This window comes from Loxodonta africana, chromosome 24, assembly GCF_030014295.1.
Source record: "Loxodonta africana isolate mLoxAfr1 chromosome 24, mLoxAfr1.hap2, whole genome shotgun sequence".
In the NCBI taxonomy this organism is placed as follows: domain Eukaryota; kingdom Metazoa; phylum Chordata; class Mammalia; order Proboscidea; family Elephantidae; genus Loxodonta; species Loxodonta africana.
Window position 1 is genome coordinate 28,462,940 of NC_087365.1, and position 18,307 is coordinate 28,481,246.

The 18,307-nt window shown below is 49.9% G+C and overlaps 1 long non-coding RNA gene across 1 annotated transcript; it reads left to right on the plus strand.

Moving 5' to 3' along the window:
* The first annotated feature begins 53 nt into the window (after nt 1-53).
* On the plus strand, nt 54-14,017 carry LOC135228598 (uncharacterized). Its single transcript, XR_010319227.1, has 2 exons — nt 54-1,580; nt 10,329-14,017. It is a non-coding gene; the product is annotated as an uncharacterized LOC135228598 (long non-coding RNA).
* The last annotated feature ends 4,290 nt before the right edge of the window (nt 14,018-18,307 follow it).

The window sequence follows — 18,307 nt, forward strand, 5'->3', positions numbered from 1 at the left end:
GCGCGATTCTTTCACAGCTGGACCGAGGTGAAGGAAAAGCAGGAAGTAAGTGAATGTGGGGGGAGGGGGGAGAGGAAGGAGTGAGTGGTGGTACAAAAATAGCGCGTGTGTAGGAAGGACTTCAGTACCGCCTGGAAAAGAGGCGCTGGAAGGAGAGTGGAGCGAGGAGGGGGTTGTGGCAGGCAAGCGAGGGGAAGAGTCCGGGTCTCCCCGAGGAGGTGGGTTCTCTGGCCAGGTACCTCTCGGTCTGGCAGTGGGGTAGGCCCTGGCGGGGGTGTGTATTGGGAGGAGCTTGAAGGACTAGGCTCCAGTTAGGGGGAAGACGACAGGCAGTGAGGAAAATGAGGGGCCAGGAGGAGAGCAAGGGAAGAGGCCTGGAAGCTGACAACAGAGCCTTGTCGTGAAAAAAACAATCCCGCGCTCTTGTTCCTTGAGGGAACTCTGTGTTCTCAATGGAAGCCAGGTCAGTGATGGGGAATGGGAGTGCTGTGGACACCTGGTAGAAGGCTCCGGACTTTGGGAGGGGAAGGAGTCCAGGACCTCTGCTAATTGGAGGGCTCTTGAGTTGGAAATAAGCTCGGAGATAACCAATTTTGCTTCCCTATGCAGCGAAGACGGAGTCCTCATGGCGTAGCGGTTGAGAGTTCAGCTGGTAACCAAAAGGTCGCAGTTGGAATGCACCAGCGGTCCTTGGAAATCCTATGGGGCAATTTTACACAGTCCTATAGGTTCGCTGGAAACTGTGGTGGTGTAGTGGTTAAGTGCTACGCCTACTAACCAAGAGTTCGGTAGTTCGAATCCGCCATGCGCTCCTGGAAAACCCTATGGGGCAGTTCTACTCCGTCCTATAGGGTCGCTATGAGTCGCAATGAACTCGACGACAGTGGGTTTGGTTTTTGGTATAGGGTCAAAGTCGACTCCACCACAACTGACAACGGCAACAGTCAGTTAAGTGCTCTGAATGAATCCGGGTTGGGGGGGAGCAGACGGTCGGGGGGAGGCCCAGCCCTGCAGACAGAAACAAATTGAGGCCCACAGAGGGAGTGGACTTACCTAAGGCCACACAGGAAGGCCTGGAGTAGAAACAAGATTTGAATTCCTGATTCTCAGGCTAACAATCCTCTCTTCCTTCCCCACCAGCCTCCTAGTCCAATGCTTGGTCCTGCTGTTATGCTAAGACAGGGAGGCAGGCAGGGTATAGCTACTGAAAGCATGGGCCAGGCTCCCTGGGTTCAAATCCCGCCACCACCTCTTATGAGCAGACTTGGGAAAATAACTTATCCTTTCTGTGCCTCAGTTTCCTTGTATGAAATGAGGCCAACATGAGTAGTGACTAAAGGTTGTTGTGGGAATTAGCAAATTAATGTTTGTAAAACACTTAAAACCGTGCCCAGCACACACCAAGTGCCATATCAGTGTGTGATAAATCAAGTGCTTGACAACAATCCTTGGGCACCCACAGGGTTCTGGGCAGCATTTGAAGTGCAAGGGAATTTTCATTTCTGTGGATGTAGAAGATACAACAGCAGCCCATACTAGGTCCCTGTTAAGAGGAATTTACATTCTCATAGGGGAGACAGGTAAGTAGACAAGTAAGTGCAAATAATTAATGAACAACAGAAGGTTGAGCTGAGAGAGTGAGAGGTGAGCTAATTTAGATAAGGGTGGTCAGGTCAGGCCTCCCTCAGAAGCGAGTCACATAAAGGGGCAGCAAGCCGAGGACTGGGGGAGAAAGATGTTCCAGGAAGAGGGAATAGCAAATATAAAGGCCCCAGGCTTGTGGTGCAAGTTGTTAAGCACTCAGCTCCTAGCTGAAAGGTTGGCAGTTCAAGCCCACCCAGAGGCACCTTGGGAGAGACAGGCCTGGTGATCTGCTTCCAAAAGGTCACAGCCTAGAAAACCCCATGGAGCAGTTCTACTTTGCACACATGGGGTCACCATGAGTCACAATCATCTTGACAGCAGCTGACAGCAACAGGTCAGCTTGGTTGGAGGGGAACAAGTGGAGGGTGAGGAGGGCTGGGCAGCCCTGCAGACCTTGGTAAGGAGCCTAATTTATTACCATTGGAGGACTTTATGCAGGAGAGTGCCATTGCCTGATTTATGTGTTTAAAAGGCCACTCTGGCTGCCAGTGGAGAATGGGTCAGAGGGAGGGGAGCATGGAAGTGGGGTACCGGTGAGGTCCTCAGCATCTGAGGTGGGCGGCAGGGAAAAGGTTCTGACTCTTCGGGCAGGGCCTGGCTGGGACCATGAAGGTGACCATCACCTGTATCCAAGGGTGCTGAGGAAGGTCAGAGGGGAGGCAGCTCCCTGGCCTGGGCTTCCAGAAGGCTCTGCTGGCTCACTATTCTTTACGACACAGACATGCACAAACCTGCCCAGGATTAGGAACCTGCCTGGATTAGGGAAGGATAATAATTGAACCACCTGCTATTTATATAGAGCACCTTTGGCAAAAGCGCTCAACAGGGCTTTCTGACACAGGGGTCATTTTCACCCTCACCCCCACTCCAGGAGGGGCCCTGGGCCTTGTTCTCTGGATTCAGAGTCCACATAAAATCACCCTTGGCCGACTGTCAGCCCTGGGAGGTCATTGAGACCAATGGGCAGATGGGTCAAATGAGGTGGAGGGGACACCTTGCCTGAGGTCCTCTAGAGAGATTACGACAAATAATTGATGTGAATCAGCCACCCCCATAGCAGACTCCTGGGATGCCCTGGATCAAAATAGAACTGTGTTCATACATGTGTCATTCATTCATGCACTCAACATTATTTATTCGGCATCTACTATGTGTTGGTCATTGTGCTAGGCATTGAGAGGTAGCAGCTGGAAAAAAAGACAAAAATGTCCTCAAAGAGCTGACATTCTAGTGGGGAAAACAAATCAGCAAGTAAAATATTTAGATGAGGTTAAGTGCTACAGGGGGTAATAAACCAAGGAAGGGGCCCAGGGGTGCCAGTGAAAGGGGTGGGGTGCAATTTAAAAATGGGTCAGGGAAGGCTTCACTGAGGAGGTGGTTTTGAGCAAAAACTGAGAAGAAGGTCTATGGGAAGCCAGAGGCAGCCCCACCGTCCAGTTGTTCCCCATGTGTAACCCACCAACAAATCCTGCTGGCTCTGCCCTCAGGTCTCATCCAGAACCAAACAACTCCCCCTCTGCCATTGCCCCTGGTCTGAGCCCCCAGCTTCTCCCCCTGGGCTCCCTGCTTTCACGCTTGTCCCCTCCTGTCTCTTTTCCCTTCAACAGCCAGAGGGACCCATTTAGATAAGTCGATCCCGTCCCTTTCCTGTTGTCAGGATCTGCTGGAGGGAGGGAGGATCGGGCCAAGGCTGCCAATTTGACTTATGTGATGTGGGGGAAAAAAAAAATGTTTTGAACCTCAGTCTCTTCATCTGTGAAATAGAAATAAAAAGGTCTACCCTGATCTGAACAAGTCGACAAGAGCTAAAGTACAATCTTGACTATATCCTACCTGAATTTTGAGACCATCTCAAGAATAGATTTGACACGTTGAGCACTAGTAACTGAAGACCAGATGAGTTGTGGAATGACATCAAGGACATCATACACGAAGAAAGCAACAGATCATTAAAAAGACAGGAGACAAAGAAAAGACCAAATTTGATATCAGAAGAGACTCTGAAGCTTGCTCATGAACGTCGAGTAGCTAAAGCAAAAGGAAGAAATGATGAAGTAAAAGACCTGAACAGAAGATTTCAAAGGGCAGCTCGAGATGACAAAGTAAAGTATTATAATGATACGAGCAAGGATCTGGAGATAGAAAACCAAAAGGGAAGAACATGCTCGGCATTTCTCAAGCTGAAAGAGCTGAAGAAAAAATTCAAGCCTCAAGTTGCAATAGTGAAGGATTCTATGGGGAAAATATTGAACGACTCAGGAAGCATCAAAAGAAGATGGAAAGAATATACAGTCACTATACCAAAAAAAGAATTTGTCGATGCTCAACCATTTCAAGAAGTACCATATGAGCAGGAATCAGTGGTACTGAAGGAAGAAGTCCAAGCTGCACTGAAGGCATTGGCAAAAAACACGGCTCCAGGAATTGATGGAATATCAACTGAGATGTTTCAACAAATGGATGCAGCACTGGAGGTGCTCACTAGTCTATGCCAAGAAATTTGGAAGACAGCTCCCAGGTCAACCAACTGGAAGAGATCTGTATTTATGTCTATTCCCAAGAAAGGTGATTCCACTGAATGTGAAAATTATCAAACAATATCATTAATATCACATGCAAGTAAAGTTTTGCTGAAGATCATTCAAAAGCAGCTGCAGCAGTATATTGACAGGGAACTGCCAGAAATTCAAGCCGGATTCAGAAGAGGACGCGGAACCAGGGATATCACTGCTGATGTCAGATGGATGCTGGCTGGAAGCAGAGAATACCAGAAGGATGTTTACCTGTGTTTTATTGACTATGCAAAGGCGTTTGACTGTGTGGATCATAACAAATTATGGATGACATTGCAAAGAAGGAGAATTCCAGAACACTTAATTGTGCTCATGGGGAATCTGTACATAGATCAGGAGGCAGTCATTCAAACAGGTCAAGGGGATACTTCGTGGTTTAAAGTCAGGAAGGGTGTGTGTCAGGGTTGTGTCCTTTCACCATACCGATTCAGTTTGTATGCTGAGCAAATAACTTGAAAAGCTGGACTATATGAAGAAGAATGTGGCATCAGGATTGGAGGAAGTCTCAGTAACAACCTGTGATATGTGGATAACAACCTTGCTTGCTGAAAGTGAAGAGGACTTGAAGCACTTACTGATGAAAATCAAAGACCACAGCGTTCAGTATGGATTACACTGCAACATAAAGAAAACAAACATCGTCATAACTGGATCAATAAGCAACATCCTGATAAATGGAGAAAAGATTGAAGTTGTCAAGGATTTCGTTTTACTTGGATCCACAATCAACAACCATGGAAGCAGCAGTCTAGGAATCAGACAATACATTGCATTGGACAAATCTGCTACAAAAGACCTCTTTAAAGTGTTGAAAAGCAAGCATGTCACCTTGAAGAATAAGGTGTGCTGACCCAAGGCATGGTGTTTTCAGTCACCTTTTATGCATGTGAAAGCTGGACGATGAATAAGGAAGACCAGAGAAAAATTGACACCTTTGAATTGTGGTGTTGGGGAAGAAAATTGAATATACCGTGGACTGCCAAAAGAACAGATAAATCTGTCTTTGGAAGAAATGCAACCAGAATGCTCCTTAGAGGCAAGGATGGCAAGACTGTCTCACATACTTTGGTCATGTTGTCAGGAGGAATCAGTCCCTGGAGAAGGATATCATGCTTGGTAAAGTAGAGAGTCAGCAAAAAAAAGGAAGGTCGTCAATGAGATGGACTGACACAGTGGCTGCAACAATGGGCTCAAGCATAACAAAGATTGTGAGGATGGCGCAGGACCAGGCACTGTTTCATTTTGTTGTACGTAGGGTTGCTATGAATCGGAACCAACTCGATGGCAGCTAACAACAACGACACCCTGATCCGAGGGGTCCGTAGCAGCATGGATGAAAGTGACCATAGTGGGAACATGATGTCTGTCATTTTGCTTCTGCCAGGAGAGGTGATAAAGCCCCCTGCCATGGGCCAGGCACTTTGATATCCATCATCTCGCTGGGGTCCCAGAGACAGGAAGTGAGCCCAGAAAGTGACCGGACCAGGGTCACTCCACTGGGGCACTGGAACCCGCACGACCCCCTCTGCCTGGCACCAGGGTCTGCCTGGGCTCTGCTCCCCCCTTTCCGTAACCCTGGGCTGGTGTCAGCAGGCAGGCTCGCCAGGCTGCCTTTGTGTGGGGCCAGGCTGGAGCCTGGAGCTGCCAACGACCTATTTTTCTGGGGAAGAGGTGCCATTTGGAGCCAGAAGCCTCAGCTGTGGAGACAGAATAATAAAAATAAAGACAGTGAGGACTCCTGAGTGGCCTGAACCAGGGAACCAACTGCCACAGAGAGGAGCTTCTGACTGGGTTAGAGAGGATGCAGGGGTGGGGGGCAGACATTCCTGAGCTCTCGCTGTGGCCTCTGACCTTTACATGGGTCACTGCCAAGGCTCCCAAGAGCCTCTTGCAGGGAGGCTGTTCTCTTTCCCGTTTTATATATAACTGAGGAAACTGAGGCTCAGAGCAATGCAGTGACTTGCCCATGACACACAGTTGGTGAGTGGCCTAGCCAGGCAGGATTCAAACTCAGTTCTACAAATAGCAAGTTGCCATCTGTTCAGCACCTATTTTGTATGTAAGCATGTTCTTGTGAGATACTTACACTATACCTTGCTAATAAGGAAACCCTCGTGGTGTAGTGGTTAAGAGCTACTGCTGCTAACCAAAAGGTGAGCAGTTTGAATCTACCAGGCACTCCTTGGAAACCCTACAGGGCAGTTATACTCTGTCCTGTAGGGTCACAATGAGTTGGAATCGACTAGATGGCAATGGGTTTGGTTGTCTAGTTTTTCCTGCTAATAAAGGAGCCCTGGTGGCACGGTGGGTAAATGCTTGACTGCTAAATCAAAGGTAGGCAGTTTGAACCCACCAGCTGCTCTGTGGGAAAGAGATGTGGCAGTCTGTTAACATGAAGAGTAAAAAAAAAAGTTGCCGTCAATTCTGACTCCTAGTGACCCTACGGGTCAGAGTAGAACTGCCCCATAGAGTTTCTAAGGAGTGCCTGGTGGATTTGAACTTCTGTCCTTTTGGTTAGCAGCCATAGCTCTTAACCGCTATACCACCAGGGTTTAACGTAAAGATTATAGCCTCAGAAACCAGGTTTGGTTTGGTTTTTGTGCTAACCCAAATAATTCCCCCATTTTACAGATGAGAAAACTAGGACTTAGAAATTTCTCTACTCACGTCGTTTTCTCAGAAAGGCCTTGCCAGGTCATCTTGCTAAAATAGTCACCCTACCGCTGCCCCACCTCACCCTGTTCCCTCTCCTACTTTATTTTTTCTTCATAGCGTGCATCACAACCTGCCATTATTGTGTATCTTTACTGCGTTTTGTCCTCTCCCTAACTAGCCACGGGAGTCCATGGGTGGTGCAGATGATTAATGGGCTCTGCTGCTAATCCAAAGGTTGGCAGTTCAGGTTCACCCAGAGGTACCTCAGAAGAAAGGCCTGGCAGCCTACTTCCAAAAAATCAGCCACTGCAAACCCTATGGAGCACAGTTTTACTCTCACACTCGTGCGGTTACCGTGAGTTGGAATCAACTTGACTGCAACTATTCGTTTTTTTGTTTTTAACTAGCCACAGGTCAGTCTAGCCTAGTGGCTCTGTGCGTGGCCCTGAAAGCAGATCCTACAGCTTTGCCAATCTGTGCTTTGCCTGCCCAGGTGGGGGTAATGATGGAACTGTACCTAAAATGTTTCTCATAGGGGTTAGGTGAATAACTGTATGTTAAGATGTTGGCTGTGACCACTGTTTTGTCCCAGCGCTGCAGCCCCAGGACCTTCAACAGTCAATAGTATGTTGTAAATAAATATGTATTGAATGAGTAAAAATCGTGACCTGGCCAAAGCACCCAGTAAGGAACCGGGGCAGAGTCTGGATTTGAGGGGAGGTCTGTGAGCCTGTGCTTTGGTCTACCGTACCTCCCCTACAGCTGCTCAGGAATCAGAGCGGTGGGTCTCCAATTTAATCGGGCATCAGCAGCTCCTGGAGAACCTGCTAACTGACACGCAAATCCCGGAGCCTCACCCCCAGAGTTTCTGATTCAGTAAGTCTTAGGTGATGGTGCTGGTTCTGGGACCACACTGCACTGAATAGACTGAAGTTCAAGCCCTGGTAGGACCAGTCCATGAGGCAAGTCCTACCTTCCCAGTTAGTTGGCCAGACCATCACTCTTGCTCCTGTCCTTTCCACTGGCTCAGAGGCTCCAGCCAGTGCCCCAGAGCAGAGGAGCTGTGACAAATCATGGAGCCAGGGCCTAGGGGAGCCACGTTGTAATTAGAGCTTTCCCAGAGAAGGCAGCGACTCAGCAACTGACTGGGCAGGCAGGCAGCTCGCCCAGCTCCTCAGGGGTGGGGCCGTGCTGTCAGGCCCTAAACACTGTTCTCAGGCTCTGGGGATCTGGCTCCGCCTGAGCCAAGCCCAGCTGTACTGAGCAGAGCCTCCCCCCACGCTGTTGGGTGGAGGTCCCCTGCCAGGTGGGGGTTCAAGGGTTGCAGCAGGACACGGAGCAAATGGCCTCAGCGTGCATGGGGAGACCTGGGTTCCAGTGCTGACTCTGCCTAGTAATAATACTGTTGTTTTGTGCCATGGAGTCAATTCCAACTCGTGGCAACCCTGTATGTGCAGACTAGAACTGCTCCATAGGGTTTTCAAGGCTGTGACCTTTTGGAAGCAGATCACCGGGCCTGTTTTCTGAGGTGCCTCTGCGTGGGTTTGAACTGTCAAACTCTCAGCTAGTAGTTGAGTGCTTAACTGTTTGTGCCCTCCAGGGGCTGACAATAACAATACTATTAATAACTAAAATGCAGGAGCTGTTACCGAGCCCTAGGCATGTGGATTCTCTCATGACCCCTCACCATGACATTGTAATGCAGACCCAATTCTTTTATTTGTTTATTTATTTATTGTGCTTTAGGTGAAAGTTTACAAATCAAGTCAGTCTCATACAAAAAGTTACACACACCTTGCTATATACTCCTAGCTGCTCTCCCCTTAGCTGAGACAGCACACTCCTCCTCTCCACCCTGTATTCCCTGTGTTCATTCAGACAGCTTCTGACCCTCTCTGCCCTCCCATCTCCCCTCCAGACAGGACCTGCCCACATAGTCTCATGTGTCTACTTGAGCAAGAAGCTCCCTCCTCACCGTTATCATTTTCTATTCTATAGTCCAGTCCCTGTCTGGAGAGTTGGTTTCGGGAATGGTTCCAATCTTGGCCTAACAAAGGGTCTGGGGACCATGACCATCAGGGTCCCTTCAGTCTCAGTCAGGCCATTAAGCCTGGTCTCTTTATAAGAGTTTGAGATCTGCATCTCATTGTTCTGCCCCATCAGGGATTCTCTCTTGTGTTCCCTGTCAGGGCAGTCATTGGTGGGAGCTGAGCACCATTTAGTTCTTCCGCAAACCCAATTCTTATCCTCATTTCACAAATGAGGAAGCCAAGGCACAGAGAGGCTTAGGGGCATGTCCGAGAGCACACAGCTTGTGAGCTGCAGAGCTGGGCCTTGATTCCAGGAGTTCTCCTTCCACAGCACCTGGTCTTGACCTCTGCACATTCTAACCTCACTTTGCTACAAGCTTGGGAGGCCCCATGGAGCCCTCACTAAGTTTCTGCCACCACCGAGGGGCTGGTGTGATGATTTCCAGGTCCCAGTTCAGGGCCTGCTGACCCGGCGTAGGCACACAAGTGTTTGATGAATGACGGGTGACTGGGACCCTTTCCAGGACTGATGGGACGATACGGCACAGTGGCGGAGAGAGCTGCACTCAACTCCTGGCTTGCCCCTCACTGCTGTGTGACCTTGGGCGGGGGCGTGTCTCAGCCTGTTTCCTCATCTGAAAACAGCTGGAGGGAGGATTAATGCATAAGAGAGAGAGAGATCAACACAGGCAGCTGAGAAGGATGTTTGGGGCCTGCTCCTGCCCCATCTTCCCCACCTCAGTCCCCTCATGCAGTTGCTCAGATGAAACATTCTCATGGCCTCCTGGACTCATCTCTCTCTCACTCCCCACTCACAGTCCTGTCAATTAGCTCTCTTGGCTCTACCTCCACATAAGTGCAGATCTGATCGCTCACGCCGCACCCTGTCCCTGCACCTCCGTCTCTCACCTGAATCGGTGCTGGCATCTCCCTGGCCTCCTGACTATTCAGACCCTGCACACCAGCCAGAGATATCTTGTCCCTCCTTCCGTCAAAATCTCCCAATAACTTTCTATCTCCTCTCTTGGAATAAAACCCCAAGTTCTCAGTGTGGCCCATAAGTCCCCACGTGATCTCACGCCCTGCCTCTTACTGACCTCATGTCCCCCTCGCTCATTGCATCTAGCCATACTTGTCTTCTTGGCACTCCTTCAACATGTCCAGCTGGCATCTACCTCAGGGCCTTTGCACTTGCTATTCCCTGTGTCTGGAACTCTATTCACCCAGTTAGCTTGCTCTGGCTCTTCTTTTGGGTGTCTGCTCAAATGTCACCTCCTCAGAGAGGCCTGTCCTGACCAGTTCATCTAAAATTGTCCCCTGTCACTTCCTGTCCACTTATGCTGCTTTAGTTCTCTTGATAGCATTTATATTTCTTGGTAGCATATAAATATTATATATTGATTGCTTTCTGTCTCCCTCTCCCCAGCACCTGGAGCAGTGCCTGGCACAGAGTAGGGACTCAGGAGGTAGCTGCTGACAGAGTAAGAGAAGAAGCTGAGCAGAAAGCAGGAGGCAGCTCTGTCACCCGGGCGCTGGCAACTGAACTGAAGGGTTCAGGCCCTCCTTCTTAAGGGCTCAGTGTCATGGATTGAATTATGTCCCCCCAAAAATGTGTGTATCAACTTGGTTGGGCCATCCTTCCCAGTATTGAGTGGTTGTCCTCCGTTTTGTGATTGTAATTTTATATTAAAAAGATTAGGGTGGGATTGTAACACCACCCTTACTCAGGTCACCTCCCTGATCCAATGTAAGGGGAGCTTCCCCGGGGTGTGGCCTGCACCACCTTTTTATCTCTCAAGAGATGAAAGGGAAGCAAGCAGAGAGTTGGGGACCTCATACCACCAAGAAAGCAGCACTGGGAACAGGGCATGTCCTTTGGACCTGGGGTCCCTGCGCCTGAGAAGCTCCTCAACCAAGGCAAGATTGACAAGGAAATCTTCCTCCAGAGCTGACAGAGGGAGAAAGCCTTCCCCTGGAGCCACACCTTGAATTTGGACTTGTAACCGACTAGAGTGTGAGAGAATAAATTTCTTTGTTAAAGCCATCCACTTGCGGTATTTGTTATAGCAGCACTAGATGACTAAGACACTCAGCTTGGCCTGGGTTTCCTTGAAAAACAGGCATCCTCACTGAACCCTGGTTTCCTTCCCAGGCAGGGAGGGTGGGAGTCCAGTTGGCCTCATTACTGTTTTTGAGAGGAAGTATCCATCCTAGAGCAGGAACAGGCCTGGCTCCCGGGGCAGCTGAAGCAACATAAACCACTTTGTCTGCTGCTGGCTTCTGGTGAACCTGGACTCTGGCCTCTGGAACGAGGAGGGCAATGGGCCTAGAGGTGGTTTCCAGAGCTCTTCAGCCTGTTACTTGATGGGAGTCGCCAGTTATGTGGTGTTTTCAGAGTGATTTCCAGAGCCCTTTAGCCTGTGACCTCAGGAATCTCCCAGCCACGTGGTGTGAAGGCTGGGCCCAGAAGCTGGCCTCACCTGACCAAAGTTTGTCCCACTCACCTCTGACCACTTGCACAGATGTGCGAATAGAGCCTCTGCGAGAGGGAGAAGGTGCCTGGGTGGCAGAATGAGCTAGTGCCAAAGTAAGGCAACGAATCCAGATCTTTTGATACCAAATACCTTACTCCTCCTCCTCACTCCCAATCCATCCACTCCTCGGCCCTCAAATGCCCTGGGCACTGGGCTGGTTCATGCCTGAATGCCACCATGTCACTGAGTCTCATCCCCTGTTTACCAAAGAAAGTCATCACGTAGACAAGAAAGCGAAGCTCAGAGGGGTGATGCGTAGCCTGAAGTCTTGCTGTGTAGACACATGACAGGCCAAATTAGAAAGTGTTAGTCTGTGTTTGTCCACCTAATGTTTCTTCTCTCCAATTTCCAGGAAATAACTGGGCCTAGTGTGTATGTGTGAGTTAATATGTGGAAACCCTGGTGGTATAGTGGTTTAGAGCTATGGCTGCTAACCAAAAGGTCGGCAGTTCAAATGTATCAGAAGCTCCTTGGAAACTGTATGGGGCAGTTCTACTCTGTCCTATAGGGTTGCTATGAGTCGGAATCGACTCAGTGGTAATGGGTTTGGTTTGGTTTTGGTTTAGTAAATATGTGCTACAGGGAATTTGGCAAAAGTGTGCCCAAAATTACCACCCCCCACCCCCTGGTCTTTGTGAGGAGTCCTGGTGGTGCAGTGGTGAAGAGCTCGGCTGCTAACAGAAAGGTCAGCATGTCAATCCACCAGCTGCTCCTTGGAAACCCTATGAGCAGTTCTACTGTGTCCTATGGGGTCGCTATGAGTCAGAATCAACTTGATGGCAACGGGTTCTTTTTTGGTTTGGTCTTTGTGAAAGCCTAAAACCCAAGAGATTGCCAGGGAGAATTGGGAGAGGCAGGAGTGGGGGTTGGGAGGGCACTTTGAAGAAGCTGGAAGGTCTCAGATGGGCAGGGGGGTGCTGCCCTTACCCCATCAGGGCTTGGCGAGGGGTTGGGAGATGGGCAAGGCTTCTGGGGCCTTGGTACCCTGGAAAGCTGGACCACAGAGCTGCTGAGCCTGGAGGGCCTCCTGGGCCGGGACAATGCACACAGTGAAGTAATACACGGCCTGCAATCAGGCAACAGATGTTTACTGAGCACCTGCTATGGGCCAGGGGCTGTGCCAGGTCTAGAAATTACAGTCACAGCTCCTGCCCTCAAGGCCTGCACCTTCTAGTGGGGAAGATGGAGAGATAAATGCGTGAACGAAGAAATACAGTGCATGCTTTGTAGGGACAAGTGCTGAGACAAAGGCATCAGGGTGAGGGGACAGAGAGGGATGGGGGCTGCTATCCTACACAGGATGGCAGGGAGGGTCTTGCTCAGGAGTGGAATTTCCTGAAGAAGTGAAAGCGAGAGCCACAGGCAGGCCCGGCAGAGGGGACAGCCAGTGTGGAGACCCTGTGGGGGCATGTTGAGGACAGCAGGTGGCCAGGAGGTGGAGAGAGGGAGGGAGGGAGAGTGGTGGGAGAAGAGGGTGGAGAGGGAGTAGGGTCTCCCGGGCTACGGTCAGGCCTTGGGGTTTTACTCAGAGCAAGTCTGAGCTGCTGCAGGGTTTTGGGCAAAGGAGCTACAGAGAGAGCATTTGGACAGGCTCCTGGAAGCCACCTCAAATGCTGGAGCACTGGAACTGAGCAAGCTCTGGAGAGGAAGGAGCCCAAAGAACGACAAAGTTTGGGCTTCCCAGCATCCCAATGGGATAGGACCATAGAACAGATTAATTTAATGGCTTCTTAAACTCTAATGTGCATCCGAGTCACCTGGAAACCTCGTTAAATGCTGATTCTGACCCAGTAGACCTGGGGTGGGCCTGAGATTCTGCATTTCTAACATATCCCAGGTGAGATTGAAGCTGCTGGTCCATGGACCACATTTTGAGCAGCAAGGATTTAAAGGCAATTTGAGTCCCTGGGTGGTGTAAATGGGTTAAGCTCTAAACTACAGCTGAAAGGTTGGTGGTTCAAACCCACCCAGAGGTACCTCAGAAGACAGACCTGGCTGGCGATCTGCTTCCAAAAGGTCACAGCCTCGAAAACCGTAAGGAGTACAATCCTACTGTGCACACATAGGGTTGCCATGACTCGGAATTGACTTGACAGCAACTAACTGCAAAGGCAATTAAGAATAACCATGCCTTGCCCACGGTGCCAGTGGCCTGAGGGTCAGTTGCAAACGCTAATCCTTTAGGGTGACATCTGAGGCCTTTGCAGGTGGAGCAGCCCCGGCCACTCAGCTGGAGAACCCCCACCTTGAAGCTGTTGCCTACAGAAGTCAAATGGGTCTTTCCCCAATCCACACAAGGCCCACACCTTCCCTGCACGACCTGTGAACAGCAAGGGGATTAGAGGGTGGGATATGGGCTCTGGGCCAGCCTGTGAGGGTCCAAATCCCAGTCCTGCCAGCTACAGGCAGCGTGGCCTCAGGTCAGTGACTTTTCCTCTCTGTGCTTCAGCACAGCATCTATAAAATGCAGAAAAACAAACAAACAAACAAAATAAAAACAAAGGAGAGCCTCTTCACAAGGATATCTTGAGGATTAATAGAAAAACTAAATTAAGAGTCTGGTAGATCAGAAAAAACAAACTCATTGAGTCGAGTTGATTCTGACTCATAGCAAACCTAGAGGACTTAAAAAAATTGCCCGCAGGGTTTCTAAGGCTGTAAATCTTTACGAAGTCCAGCAGAGTAGCTGGTGGTTTGAACAGCCAACATTCTTGTTAGGAGCCAACCACTTTAGCCACTGTGCAACCAGGACTCCTTCTGGCACACAAACAAACAAACAAACAAAAACCCAAACTCGTTGCCGTCAAGTCCATTCCAATTTACAGTGACCCTAATAGAACAGAGTAGAACTGCCCCATCTGGTTTCCAAGGACTGGCTGGTGGATTTGAACTGCTAATCTGAGGAAGTATTTAATAAATGCTACATCACTTTCATTCCAATTCTTCCTGCCCTTTAAGACAGTGTTCTACATAGTTTTATCTCATTATTTAAAGGTTTTCTATTTTTGTGTATATTCTATGAACTACGTATTTGTCCCAAAAGTACATATTTACAAATAAACAAATGTACATGTGTTGGGGTACCTCCTTAAAATGTTTTTACTGATAAAGTAATAAAAAAAAATTGAAGATCACTGTTTTGAAGCCCAGTGGAATTGATAGAAATACAAAATATCAGAGTTAGAAGGAATTTTTAAGGTCTTCAATTGCCCCAGCACTCCCTCTCTCATCCGATGTACAGATGTCTGTTTTACTAGATTGCCTCCAGTGACGGGGAGCTCACTACCTATCCACCAAAACAAACCAAACCTACAACTGTCGAGTCAATTCCAACTCATAGCTACCCTATAGGCCAGAGTAGAACTGCCCCATAGGAGTTCCAAAGCCATGAATCTTTATGGAAGCAAACTGCCACATCTTTCCTTCATGGAGCAAGTGGTGGATTTGAACCACCGACCTTTTGGTTAGCAGCCAAACACTTTAACCACTGCACCACCAGGGCCCCTTTCTTTTGTACAACCCTGGAAATGGTTTCCTTAAACCAGTGCTTACATGTGTTCCAGCTGTCTCTGAGCTCCTGCAGCACGACTGGACTGTCCCTTCCCCCCCACCACCCAGTCCACTGTGTCACAGCTCTGCAGGCTTCGTACGCTGTAGGCTGTGTGCATAGTGGGTTATGTGTCTAATGTCTGATGAAGGAGTGGGAGTGGGAGAGGTATAAGAGGGAAATGGAAGGGTGAATTTGCTGCCATCTTTATTTGGAGGGGACACTCAGTGCCGTGGCCCTGGGAGTGTGTTGGTCTGTGTAACTCCAATACATAACTACGTGTGGGTTTGTTTGCCCGTGCACGTCTGTACACATGTGTGAGTGTGTATGCCACTGGGTGTTTCACCGTGTGGCTGTGTCTCTGTGGGAGGGTGAGTGTGTGTGTTTGAGTGTGTGTGTGTGTATGGCTCTGCAAATCTCCATGTGTGCTGTGCTTTCTCTCTGTGTCTTTGGATGTCTGCGTGCGGGTGTGTGTCGCTGGGAAGCTGTGTCTGTGTCTGTTTGCATATGTGTGAGTGCTGCACACGTGTGAGTGTGCACTCAGTGTGAATGTCTGCATGTGGTATGCATGTTTCTCTCTGTGCTTTTGTATGTCTGCCTGCCTGGAGCCTTCCTCTGTGTGTGTGTGTGTGCATCTGGGTCCTCGTGTGCATGTCTCCCCTCTCCTGCTCAGCCCTTTCTGGGAGCCTGAGTGACTCCTGCAGCCCGGCTGACTTAAGGCTGCCTGACTGGCAGGCAGCAAGGGCTGCACACCCCTCTTCTCCTGCTCGGCTGTGCTAATCACTGGGTTACATGCAGATGGCAAATGTGCGGCTGCCAGGCTTGGAGGAGGGACCGTGGAGGGGGTGTGCAGATGAGCAGACACCAAGGAGTGAGAAGACAATTTAAAGGCAGAAAGGGGGAAAACAAGCCTGTTTGGCTTAGGAGTTATGGGGTGTGGGGTTCTCTCCAGAGGCGTGAATTTTATCAAGAGGAGGTGATGGCTGTGATGTTTCACTTTCCCTAATCAAGCTAGTCTTAGAATCACAGGATTCTAGACTCTCAGAATTTTAAATCTATAAATGCTAGAATCTCAGCCTAACGCAATTTTAGACTCTTAGAATCATATTCAGAGACTCTAACCCCCTGAGATCTTGGCATCTTCAAATGCAGCTCTTCTCATCCTTTCTCCTTCCCTGACTGTTCTTTGCACAGAATCATGGCCAAGGGATGACCTTGAAAGTTCATCCCGTCCGTCCCCCTGGCTCCGGGCAGGGCAGCAGAGAGAGACCCTGACAGCTGGGGCATTTTTACAGATGTTGAACTGGAATCTTCCCTCTGCAAGGACTTGTTGCTTGAAAGGCCTGTGTTTCATATTACCTGTCCCCCTCCCCCGACCTCTGCAGAGACTGGGTTCTCAGTCAAACACAAAGGCGCCTATGTTCTCAGGATAGGTTTTCAGCAGCTCAGGAACTGGTGTAACAGGTTGCAGGTGTGAGGAGAGCGAAGGGGTGGACCCTCAGAGGAGCTCTGGCTGCAGCACAGCACGGGCACCGGCTTCAGTACCCAGCCTGGGTGGGGGTGGGCGGCTCACCAGCAGCCACATTCCACTTCCGCCAGGTCTGTAGCAGTGCCTCCTCCTCTCACTGCCTCTCAGAATGGCAGCTTAAACGGCCAGTCTAAGTCCTATCCCAGGGACCCTGGGAGCCATGGACTATCCCTGAGAGAGGTCGCTCCGCTGTTCTTTGAAATCCTCCAGAACTCACCCAAACCCTTTAGTATGGCAGCTTTTCAGGCCTCATCTTCTACCCCTCCCATCCCTCCCTCCCAGCCACACGGGACTCCCTACTCACCTTGAGTTTACTTCTTGTCTCCAGATCTTTGCCTTTCCTTTCTGCCTTTCTTCATGGTGAAGCTCTTATTCATTTGTAGAATGCAAGCTCCTGCTGAGAGAGCTGTAAGGGCCATGAGAGAAAGATTTGATAATTTAATACTCTACTTCCTAGAACCTATAACAATTTTTGACACACAGTAGGTATTCCATGAATGTTTGTTGAATGACTAACTGATTGAATGTATCCTTCAAAGTCAGTTCATTTCCCCTACCCACTTCCAAGTGTTTCCTGGGGCCCTCGCTAAGCCTGGGATTACCTGTGGCTGTGAGTCTTTGCTTACTTTGCCTGTCTTCTTCACCAGATGGGGAATCCCTGAAACCCCACGTCTGGTCCTTCTTTCTACCTGCAGCCCCCCGTCCAGGGCCTGGCACCCAGCAGGTGCCCAGTCAATACCGGGCACTTGCCAGCAGCTTGACTTGATGACTTGAAATCCCCTGTTGGTCCCAAGTGCGCGCCGGTCCAAGCTGTTGGCAACATCTGCTTAGGAGTCTTATTTGCAGTTATACATTCCCATACTCTTGCCACTTAATATTTAATAAGCAGAGGGCTGGCCTTTTCCAGCAGCCACTTAAGCCCCTGATTGCCTCTCGTCTGAACCTGGCCCCAAGCGAAGTGGGGGCCACTCTGGGGTTAAGTATAAAACCTGTATGCCAAGTCTGGGGCCAGCAGAAGGCTGGATCCTTGGGGACTGGAGGAAGGAATGCCCTCCTAGTGACCTCACCAGGCAGGAGGCAGGTTGGGTACCGGCTTCAGCTGGCTCCACCTTGCCTCCTCTGCCCTGTGGGCTGTGCCTGCTCATACCCTCATACCCTTGTGGGCAGCAGAGGAAGAGACAGGAACTGCCAGTGGGACCTTCCCTGACTCACAACCAAGTTGGGTGAGGAGGAAGAATGGGGGATTCCACCTGGGCTGTGTCCCAGCAGGAAAGGTGGTTCTATTCTGTGTGGCTCAGCCCCCAGGAGCCAGAGCATTCACGTGGGGGCCCATGGCGCCATGAAGTAGGGTGTTGGCAGCTATGCCAGCCTCCCCTGGCATAAAGCTAGGGAGCCCTTCCAAGTCGGCTGTGGAAAGAGATGAGGCAATGGTAATGGCCTGCCCCGGATTGCCCAAGCGGATACCCAACGCTGGGAAATCCACAGGCCAGGGGAGGCCTGGTCAGCACTGCAGGCTGACCTCAGCAAGGCTGCTGGGGCAAGAGGTGGCGAGGGACAAGGATCACCGTCAGCATGCTGAAGCCCTAGGGGTCCAGATCGGGGTCAGGAAACAGCCTTCACAGCCAGCCTTTCAGCGGATGTTGGAGGAAGATGCTGCTGGAATTCATGCCTGGGAATTTCAAACTTACGGGATCCCAGAGGGGATTTTACAGGATCAGCAGACTGGATTTCCTGTTCTTCCTCCACATTTTACAAGCCCAATGACCTGGGGCAAGTCCCTGCCCGGTGCTCATGCT